This window comes from Nomascus leucogenys, chromosome 18 (genome assembly GCF_006542625.1).
Source record: "Nomascus leucogenys isolate Asia chromosome 18, Asia_NLE_v1, whole genome shotgun sequence".
Classification (NCBI taxonomy): domain Eukaryota; kingdom Metazoa; phylum Chordata; class Mammalia; order Primates; family Hylobatidae; genus Nomascus; species Nomascus leucogenys.
In genome coordinates, this window is record NC_044398.1 from 20,136,918 (window position 1) to 20,147,763 (window position 10,846).

The following is a 10,846-nucleotide window of genomic DNA, read 5'->3' on the forward strand; positions in this document are numbered from 1 at the left end:
CTCTTAATTCTGCCTTTCCCACCAAGAGCAAAAGGAAGAGAAACATTAGTACAAGTTCGGAGCTAAAATATAGTAGAGAAGCAACATAATCTCTAAAATCACACAGCTATTCAGTTTCAAAGCGTTCCTAGTGCCCAGCTCTCCTAACTCCCGGCCAGTGTTCCTTGACATTATGGTGATATATAAAGACTTTCTGTTTCCGCTCCTGTGTGTGTCTGTGGGAAGCCTCTGACTCACCTCTGTGCTCCAGTAGCACCCTGTGCAGCCTTGCAATGTAGCCCTTCTTGCGTGGCACGAAAGATCCTAGTTTGGATTCTCTGCAAGTGAGATCATAGGTATATCCATTTACTGGCACAGTGGCTAGCACATCATAGACAGACACAAACATTTATTAAACGGAATTAATACAGGACCTTAATTGAATGAAATGGCACCCTGCCCCGCTTTTTTTCAATCAAGCTGTCAGATTTTATGCAGCACGATATCCTAAAAAGACTCACTAATTCAGTGATTACCAATTTATTGGCCACAGATTCCCAGGTACTTCAGAAATCACTGGAAGGCTCTCTGCAAGTCCATGGGGTCTCCAGGCATCATTTAGAACCAGTCGTATCTCACACATACAGATATTGCTGTTTTTCAAATGTATGTAGATGAGTTGTAATTTAGGAGTTTTACAGAGTCAGCAGGTACTAAAAGTAATACTGCGATTCTATTGGAAGTTCATAAAAGCGTTTTAAATTTTTTATAACAATTTAAGTTTTAGTTTAAGTTAGGAAACCACCTCATTAGCCCAGTTGATATCTAGGTCTGAGCTGTCCAGTATGGTAGCCACATGTGACTATTTAGAGTTAGAAGGAAATTAATTAAAAATTCATTTTTTCAGTTTCTCTAAGTACGTTTTAAGTAACTACATGTGGCTAAAGGCTAAATGGCCGAAAAGTACAGATATAGAATATTTCCATCCTTGCAGAAGTAGATACTGGTGATGTTGACACTTAGGATGAATAAAAAGTAAGTTAACCATAAAATATACCCTTAACAGAGGTAACTCATCTAATTTATAGCATAACAGAGAGAAATGAAATTGGGGATGGTTAAGCAGTTTCTACCCTTGTTCAGTGAACAAATATATCATCTTTTCTTCATAAAGAAATAAATGAAATTTAATGTTTTTCCCTGGGTATTGCCTGGATTGTAAAATGCTTCTCCCATCTCCTTACCCCAACCTTCTTCCTTGTAGGTTAGAGTTACTCGTTATTGGTAAATAGCCAACTATGGAGACTAAGGACCAGAAGAAACACAGAAAGAAAAACAGTGGACCCAAAGATGAAAAGAAAAAGAGGTGGCATCTGCAGGATCTTCAGCTAGGAGACGAAGAAGATGCCCGGAAGAGAAATCCCAATGCTTTTGCAGTTCAGTCTGCTGTGTGGGTAGCTCGATCCTTTCACAGGTGTGTTTAGCTATAGTCTGATGCTTCTTCCGTTGATTATTTTTAAATAGTAGGAGCCTCTCACAGGTGACATTTGGATTCACAAGCCTAGTCCAGCTCCAAAGGACATGGAGATGCATGCTGTGTGGCTTTTACCAAAACGTGAGAAGCTTTGCCATAGAAGCTGCCTTGCCTCCAGCATTTGCACACTGGTTGGTATTTCTTGCCCAAGATACAAGAATTTATAGAATTTGTTTCTTCCTAAACTTTAAACTGTTTCTGTGGTGATAAGTGTGCTTTTTCCCTCTGGATATGTTTTACGAGGTTGTAATATAAAATACAAAAATTACAATATTTAATACTAACATAGCTTTATTTAGTGAGTCCTTATGATATTCTTAGCAGTGTACTTTAAACATTATTCAACTAAATCCTTCCAGCAGCCTTACCAGAGTAGGAATCATTCTTGCCCTCATTTTATGGACAAGAAAACTGAGGTCAAGAAAACAGGTTACCTCCAATCATATAACCAGTAAGTAGGAGAGCCAAATTTAACTCCAGAGCCTCTGCTCTTATCCATTATGATGCACTGCCTTGGTATTTACCTTTTTGTTTTTAAAAAACTATTAAAATCACCCATAAAACAGTCAGATTTAAGGAGTGTTTAATTTTCAACTCTCTATACTATTGAAGTCATCTTGTTACATCTTTATTAAACAGCAGTTATTTGGATGGGGGTCAGAAGTTAATAATTGACAAGTTAATTATATTTATATATTGTCTGTTGTACTCTCTATAAAATATACTAAAGTACTCACATCTGTAAGTATACTAAAAAAGTCTACTTTTTTTTTTTTTTTTTTTTTGAGACGGAGTCTCCCTCTGTCGCCCAGGCTGGAGTGCAGTGGTGCAATCTCGGCTCACTGCAAGCTCCGCCTCCTGGATTCACGCCATTCTTCTGCCTCAGCCTCTCCAAGTAGCTGGGACTACAGGCGCCCGCCACCACGCCCGGCTAATTTTTTGTATTTTTAGTAGAGACGGGGTTTCACCGTGGTCTCGATCTCCTGACCTCGTGATCCGCCCACCTCGGCCTCCCAAAGTGCTGGGATTACAAGCGTGAGCCACCGCGCCCGGCGGAAAAGTCTACTTATAAGGTTGATACCTTTTACTCTATTTTGAAAGTGTGTTTCCTTTTTTTTAATGAATAGAACTCAGGATTTGAAGACCAAAAAAGCATCATATTCCAGTGGTTGATCGAACTCCACTAGAGCCCCCACCAATATTGGTAGTGGTGATGGGGCCCCCAAAGTTGGAAAGAGCACTTTGATATAATGCCTCATTCGGAACTTCACCTGGCAGAAGTTGACCGAGATCAGAGGCCCTGTGACGATCGTGTCAGGTAGGAGATGCCGCTGCAGACACAGAGTTGGCGTGGCTGTTGTCATCTGAGGGACATGCGTGTGTTTGTTGTTTTCTTGAGTGGAACATGTTAAATATTGTCATATCATGTTACTTCTCTTATACTTTTACTAAGTTAGCTATAACTTCAGAAAAGGGTAAGTTCCCAGAGATAAGGATGTGATACATATCTTATCCTGACTGCTCTATGGCTTCGCCAAGCATGTTCCTTGGAAGGGCCTGACAGGCCTGGTCACTGTGAACACATCATTTAACAGACAGCACGTACCTCCTATGTGCCGGGTGCACGTGCTTGCCCTTATGAAGCCACATGCTGGTGGAAGTGCGCGTTTTCTCTTTTTCCTAGGAGAATTCGTCTGCTTTGGGAGATTGTGACCTTTCCAAGTTTGAGGGAAGATGAAACAAACTTCCAGTGGTAGAATGGCAATGTACACTCTGAAATCTCTTATTATTGCAGTAATATAGTTGGATTGAGGTTTTTCTTTATATTTGGAGCATCCATATTTTCTTTTCCTTTTGTTGAGACAGAGTCTTACTCTGTGGCACAGGCTGGAATGCAGGGGTGTGATTACTGCTCACTGCAGCCTCAACCTCCCAGGCTCAAGCAATCCTCCTACCTTAGCCTCCTGAGTAGTGTATGCCACCATGCCTGGCTAATTTTTCTTTTTTTTTTCTTTCTTTTTTGGTTTTGTAGAGATGGGGTTTCCCCATGTGGCCCAGGCTGGTCTCAAAACTCCTGAGCTCAAGGGATCCACCTGCCTTGGCCTCCCAAGGTGCTGGGACTACAGGTGTGAGCCACTGTGCCCAGCCCATATTTTCTTGACCGTTTTCTTACTACCTTAATTTAGACATAATTATCCTTATGAATATTCTGTTGCATTATGTTTGAGGATGTTTTTAGCGATAGTGGGAACATGGGAAGTTTTGATAGAGGCAAAGACACTGACCTGCAGCCGAACAGCAGGATCATGGTTATCATGGAGCCTGTCCAGTCAGAATTTTCCCTGTTTAAGCACTTTTATTCATCTGGGTAGACTTTTGATATTATTTAAATTTAGAACACAGCAAGAAAAACAGGATGGAATTTATTTTATTTTACCAGTTTTTGCCTATAAAAATGAACTTCTGGTACACTCCGTAAATGTATATGGTGTTTTACTGGATGCAATTAAAAAATGAAAATTAGAGTTGATGGTTAGAGTTTTTTCAGGGTCTTTTTAAAGTAAAATTTTCATCTTTTCACTTACAGGTTAAAAGCGCAGACTCACCATTATTGAATGTGGGTGTGACATTAACATGATGATCTATCTGGCTAAAGTAGCAGATCTGGTAAGTCAGCAGGGGCAGCCTGGGTTGCTGATGGAGACTTACAGCATTGTGGTAGGTTATTTACCCCATGATGAAGGGAAGAGAGTTTTATGATTATTAAAGAAATCGTGGTCATTATCAGAGATACAGTAGATGTGACTGAATTGATGATGACAATAATAATAGTAATAAATGTTGTCATATTAATAATACAAATGGAATGTGCACAGTGAAATGTATTCCAAAATCTAAAAGCAAATCACAGGATGGAGAAAACCTTTAATGAACCCTGCTAATAAGAGCTCATTAACATGCATACATATATACGTAGAAATATATCATAGTAAGTACCATTTCTTCTTGCACCCTTTCTGGCACTGTGCTAACTGCTTTCTACAAATTTAGCTTACATAAGCCCTTGATACACCCTTGAGGTGAGTAGGTATTATCTATAGTTTACATAAGATGAAATAGAGCCCCCCAGCAGTTAAGTAACTTGTGTGAAGATGGGACCCTTGTTCCTGATGGTTCTAGAACCTTCATCCTTAATGATAATGCTAAAATAAGTACATGAATTGCCTGAAGAAGTGGTCAGAATTTATCAATAGAAGATGTAGCAGTACTCAGTGTAGGGAAAATGTACACGCTCTTGCATTTATGGAAATGATAATGTTCACTATTTCTGATATTCTATTAACTATCTTTTAAGTTAGCAAAAATAAAATACAAATTAGCAAAAAAAAAAAAAAAAAAAGCCAGACACAGTGGCTCATGCCTGTAATCTCAACACTTTGGGAGACCGAAGTGGGCGGATCACCTGAGGTCAGGAGTTCAAGACCAGCCTGACCAACATGCAGAAACCCCATCTCTACTAAAAATACAAAATTAGCCAGGTGAGGTGGTACATCCCTATAATCCTAGTTACTTAGGAGGCTGAGGCAGGAGAATCACTTCAACCTGGTAGGCAGAGGTTGTGGTGAGCCAAGATTGTGCCATTGCACTCCATCCTGGGCAACAAGAGCGAAATTCCATCTCAAAAAAAAAAAAAAAAAAAAAAAAATTAGCAAAAAAATAAGCCGTATTGATTAGGAAGTGTGAGGTGACAGATAACTTGGTTTTTTCATTTTTACTTAGTTTTTTCTAGAGCTACAGATTTTATAGTTTGGCCCAGGAAGACTCCTAAAATATGAAAGAAAAAGTAATATAGATTTTAAAGTTGTGCCATTGTAATGTCAGAAAACTAAATAACATTCAAATTTTGAACATGTAATGCTACTATTAGTAAAAATAAGTATAATTAATGTAAAGTTGTGTAAAGATTACTGAATCTTTTATACTTAAAATAATTCAAATAGTTCATAGAAGTCATTTGTTTCTCTTTTATTTAAAATGTAGCAAGTTTCTAATTTTAAAGACATACATATTAAGAGATGCTTTTACATTTTATTTTTAGTTATTATGGATACATAATAGTTGTACATATTTATGGGGTGCATGTAGTATTTTGATAGAAGCATACAATATGTAATGATCAAATCAGGGTAATTCAGATATCCGTCACTCAAACATTTATATTTTATTTGTGTTAGGAACATTTTAATTTCATTCTTTTAGTTATTCTGAGTTATATAATAAATTATAGTTACCCTATTGTGCTATTGGACACTAGAATTTATTCTATCTAACTGTATTTTTGTACCTGTTAACCTTTCCCTCTTTGTCCCTCCCTCCCTGGTCCCCTTCCCTGCCTCTTAACCATCATTGAGAGATGCCTGTGTGAATCTTTTTAAGAGTTTCAAAAGTAGCACGTTTGGTAAAGCACTCTAACTGTAATGCAGGGTACACACAATGTGCATTTTCTCTTTCCTTGCTGTAACCGCTGGTCTCTCAGGTCCCTGCAGAGCAGTATCCTTCCAGATACATATAAACACACATGCCACCCTTTTGTAGCTTATTTTATACACTGTTCTATACTTTGCTTTTTTCATGTAATATATCTTGGAGGTGTTTAATCAGTAAGTACTGTAGCTCTGCCTCCTTCTTTTTAATATAATACTCCATTCTGTGGATGCACCATAATTTATTTAGCCTAGCTTATGTTGATTGTTCTGCTCTGGGTTGTCAAAGCCTCCTGAGTACGGCAGAGGCACACACAATACGTGGATTTGGGTGTGTACATGCGTGTGTGGATTAGGGGAGTAACACTGGCTTAGATGACAAAGATTGGCACCTGAGGGACTGTTTGCTCCCTTTTGTTCCTGACCCTACAACAGCTGCTTGCCCCTTGGCACTCTGTGGCATCAGATGTGGTGTGAGGATATTCCACCTGTTCTTTGAGCTGGTCCAGTGTTGCTGGAGAGCTCTGCTTGCTGCCTCGGTCGGCAGTGGCAGCTGTGCTTTCCTACAAGCCCACCTTCATATATTCTGTAGTTTTGGGTTTTGAACATTTCCTGGTTTAATCAAAGATGGGCATTTCTGTTTCCATTTTTTGTTAGTTTCAGTTATCCATGGAAAGATAAAAACAGAACTATCTTTAATATTAAAACTACAAATTTCCAGGAATCAGTTCTGAAATTATTTTGCATCTTTGAAGTGTCTTAAATTTTAAAAATTGATCTTGGCCAGGTGCGGTGGCTCACGCCTGTAATCCCAGCACTTTCGGTGGCCGAGGCGGGCAGATCACAGGAGATCGAGACCATCCTGGTGAACACTGTGAAACCCCGTCTCTACTAAAAACATACAAAAAAACTAGCCAGGCGTGGTGGTGGGCGCCTGTAGTCCCAGCTACTCAGGAGGCTGAGGCAGAAGAATGGCATGAATCCGGGGGACGGAGCTTGCACTGAGCCGAGATCATGCCACTGCACTCCAGCCTGGGCAACAGAGCGAGACTCCGTGTCAAAAAAAAAAAAAAATTGGTCTTATCTGCTTATATTTTCTTATAGACTACCATTCATCATAATCTTACTGTTTTTTTACTTAATTCTAAACTGTTAGCTATTTAAAATATTTCTGAGCAATTGAGTTATACAAATTTACATACAAGATAGAGGTTTCCATTGCATACTTCCCAGCAAAAAAACAGATTTTTTGTTTTCTGTGAGGAGATTGAAAGAAGAGGTTGGTTTTCTGTAACTATTTAATATATTTCATTGATTATCACTTTGTTCCCATTCTTTGGATGTCAGAGACCTGTTATTTGGCTTAAAAATACGTTACAGAAAATTTCATTTCTTTAAATTAGGATTTCTTAGGTAAGGGCCAGGTTAGGCCCAGCCTTTTCTGAGTTACTTCTCATGCATTAGAATTCTTAAAATGGAAGTTTATATCCTAGTGGGCATTGTCTTATGGTTGCCTTTTAGAGCAAGTCAGACAGTGGTGGTTTCTCTGTCTGGCTGATGCCTGTGTAGTCATTTGATTTAGTCTGCAGTGGTACTTTTCTGTCAAGGGCCAGGTGAATATTTTTGGCTTTGTGGATCATATCTTCTGCAGCTACTTAACTCTGCAGTTGTAAGTGCACAGGCAGCCATAGACGATATGTAAATGAATTAATGTGGCTATGTTCCAATAAAACTTTAGTCACAAACACAGGTGATGGGCTGGATTTGGCCTGTGGGCCAGTTGCCAACCCCTAGTGTAGGTGGTCTGTTTTGGTAGTTTCTTTGAGAAATAATGTGTTCTGCTTGTAGGTACTGATGCTTATAGATGCCAGCTTTGGGTTTGAAATGGAAACGTTTGAGTTTCTAAACATCTGTGAAGTACATGGCTTTCCTAAAATTGTGGGAGTTCTCACTAACCTCGACTCCTTCAAGCATAATAAGCAACTGAAGAAGACAAAGAAGCGATTAAAACACAGGTTCTGGACAGAAGTTTGCCAGGTAGGAAGAGAAATAATTGTTAGAAACTAACAGTATAATCCTTTTAAAGTAGACTGAAGAGGCTGGGCACAGTGGCTCATGCCCGTGATCCCAGCACTTTGGGAGGCAGAGTCGGGCAGATCACTTGAGGCCAGGAGTTTCGAGCTCAGGGCAATATGGCCAAACCCTGTCTCTACTAAAAAGGCAAAAATTAGTCGGGTGTGGTGGTGTGCACCTGTAATCCCAGGTACTAGGGAGGCCGAGACGTGAGAATTGCTCAAAGCTGGGAGGCAGAGGGTGGAGTGAGCTGAGAGTTCACCACTGTACTCCAGCCTGGGTGACAGAGTGAGACTCTGTCTCAAACAAACAAACAAACAAACAAAAAGACTGAAGAGATGTTACTAAACGTCTCTCTAGGAATTGCCTCCTGAATTCCCTTTGTGTATGTGTTCCCAGTCTCTAGAAGGTTTCCCTCAAGAGAGTGGTTATTCTGGGCCTCTTGGTGTATCTCATTTGTCTCCGTACCTGCTGCACCAGGCAATGCCTGGGTGTTTTGGGGTCGGGACTTGATAGAGTACATCAGAAGTTTCTCCCAGGTACAGGACCAGGCACTGCCCCTTCCTTTCCATACTGCTCTGGTCCATCGGCCACAGAACCATTTCTGTGCTGATATGTCTCACCTCCCTCTCCTCACCATACTTAGACGGATGCCCTGGCTTGGCTGCAGAGCAGTCTGCCTCTGTGGGGTTCTAATAAGTCCTGAAAGAATCCAGCAAGGCTCTGGAAGCCTCAGGACAGTGGCTTTGCTGGAAGTCTCCCTTCTTAGGATTGCTTCTTGTTTAGAGCTTTTATTTTGTTGCAGTATTGATGAGAATTTAATTGAAATTTAATTTTTAATATTCCTTTAATGTTTAGGTTGCCAAGCTGTTCTACCTTTCTGGAATGGTGCATGGAGAATATCAAAACCAAGAAATCCACAATCTGGGCTGTTTTATTACAGTTACGAAGTTTAGGCCTCTCACATGGCAAACTTCTCACCCTTATATCCTGGCAGACAGGTAAAAAGTGATCGTAAACTTTTTCTTCCTGGGCCATATATTTCAAAGCTAAAAAGGCTAGAAAAAGAATAGTGATAGGATTTATTTTGTGCCTATTTGAATAGTGCGGGTAGAAGTGTAGTTGATGGAAAATGTCTACTTATATCATTGCTCAAAGATGCTGTGCCTTTGGGAGTAAATAAATTATGAGATGTTTAGGAAAATGGGAGGACTTGGAAGCATTTAAGGCTACAGGATGTGGCCCCATCCTACGTTCAGCCTCAGTTTTCAGTGATGCTGCCTTCGTGCTCGGGTGCTTGAGTCCTTCATGTGTGCCTTGAGTTTCCTTCCTTTGTGCTCTCCTTTGTGCTGTGGTTTTCTCAGCCTGGAATACCCTTTTTCCACCTGCCAGAATGCAAGCCACAGTACAAATCCCAGAGCACAGGCTCTCCCTCTTCCAGAAACGGATTTTCTGAATGTGTTCTTCACTCATGCCTGACCCCAGGTGGACGTCATCTCCCTGTCCTGTCTCTTACAGAATGAATGTCACTTTCAGCCTAGAGACACAGTTGTGTGCCTGCCCCTTTTCTTCTGCTGGATGGTGAATGGTGCTTCCTTATTTCCGCATTTTCTAGTTTCTCAATGATGTGCTTAGTGGACAAGAGTGTGATGAGTCATTGACACATGAAAGGAGGTATAGGAACTTTGGCATTCATTTCTGCTGTATGATTGAGTTTATTTTTCTAGGATGGAAGATTTGACAAACCCGGAGGATATCTGAACACGCATCAAATGTGACCGGCAGGTGTCACTTTATGGTTATTTAAGAGGAGCGCACTTGAAAAATAAAAGCCAAATTCACATGCCAGGTATTCTCTTGTTTTAGAACGTACTAGAATTACACATAGGATTCTTGGGATGGCTTCATTTCTCAGGAAAACTGAAAAATGACCAAACAAGGGAAGATGGCCTTGCTGGAGGTTTTAAAAGTAAGCCAGCTATGTGTAGGCCTGCAAAGGTGTTACCGAATCCGTCTTCTCTGACCTCTTGTCTTGTAGCTAGAGGACCACTGTTCCAGTGTGGCACAATGCCCTTCTTTAGGGTCATGGGTTAAGCCCTTGGACTGTGGATCGTTTTTAACCCCCCAGTCAACAGTAGATAGTTACTGACTTCTTGTCAGTTGAAGCTGGCTTTTTGGGTCCTGTCTTCCAGGGGTAGAAGATTTTGCCATGAGTGACGTCAGTTTCCTCCCAGACCCTTGTGTTCTTCCTGAACAACAAAAGAAGTGCTGTTTAAATAAGGAGCAGCTGGTTTATGTGCCTCTTTCTGGAGTTGGGGGTGTGCTGTATGACAAAGACGCTGTCTATGTAGACCTTGGTGGCAGCCACGGTTTTCAGGCATCAGTGAGGCGGGAGTCAATGCCCTGAACTCTCATTATTCTTTTCAAATCTATTTTTCAATCAAAAAAGTAATGTAGTCAGCTTTTATATATTGAAGATTTTTCTCTTCTACTTATAATAAAGGCCCAAATGCATATTGTCAATATGTAGAATAAAAAGAATACCTTTTTTTCATTGTACCAAGCAGAAGAGTCCTGTCCTCCATGCCTCCTTGATTCGTGGCCCCAGCACGGGCACTGCTGCCAGTGTGGCACCTGCACGGCTTATTTCTGTTTCTACAAAATCAGTGTGCTTTCCAGCACTCGTTTGTCTTTTTCTTTTTCTCATTCACAGTGGTCTCCTCATTATTTTAAAGTGGATTTCCAATATTTATTTCTTAGTCCTGTAGTTGAATTT

General features: G+C 40.4%; 1 pseudogene; it reads left to right on the forward strand.

The window, feature by feature from the left end:
- Positions 1-1,277: 1,277 nt before the first annotated feature.
- On the forward strand, positions 1,278-10,484 carry LOC115830418 (annotated as a pseudogene).
- The last annotated feature ends 362 nt before the right edge of the window (positions 10,485-10,846 follow it).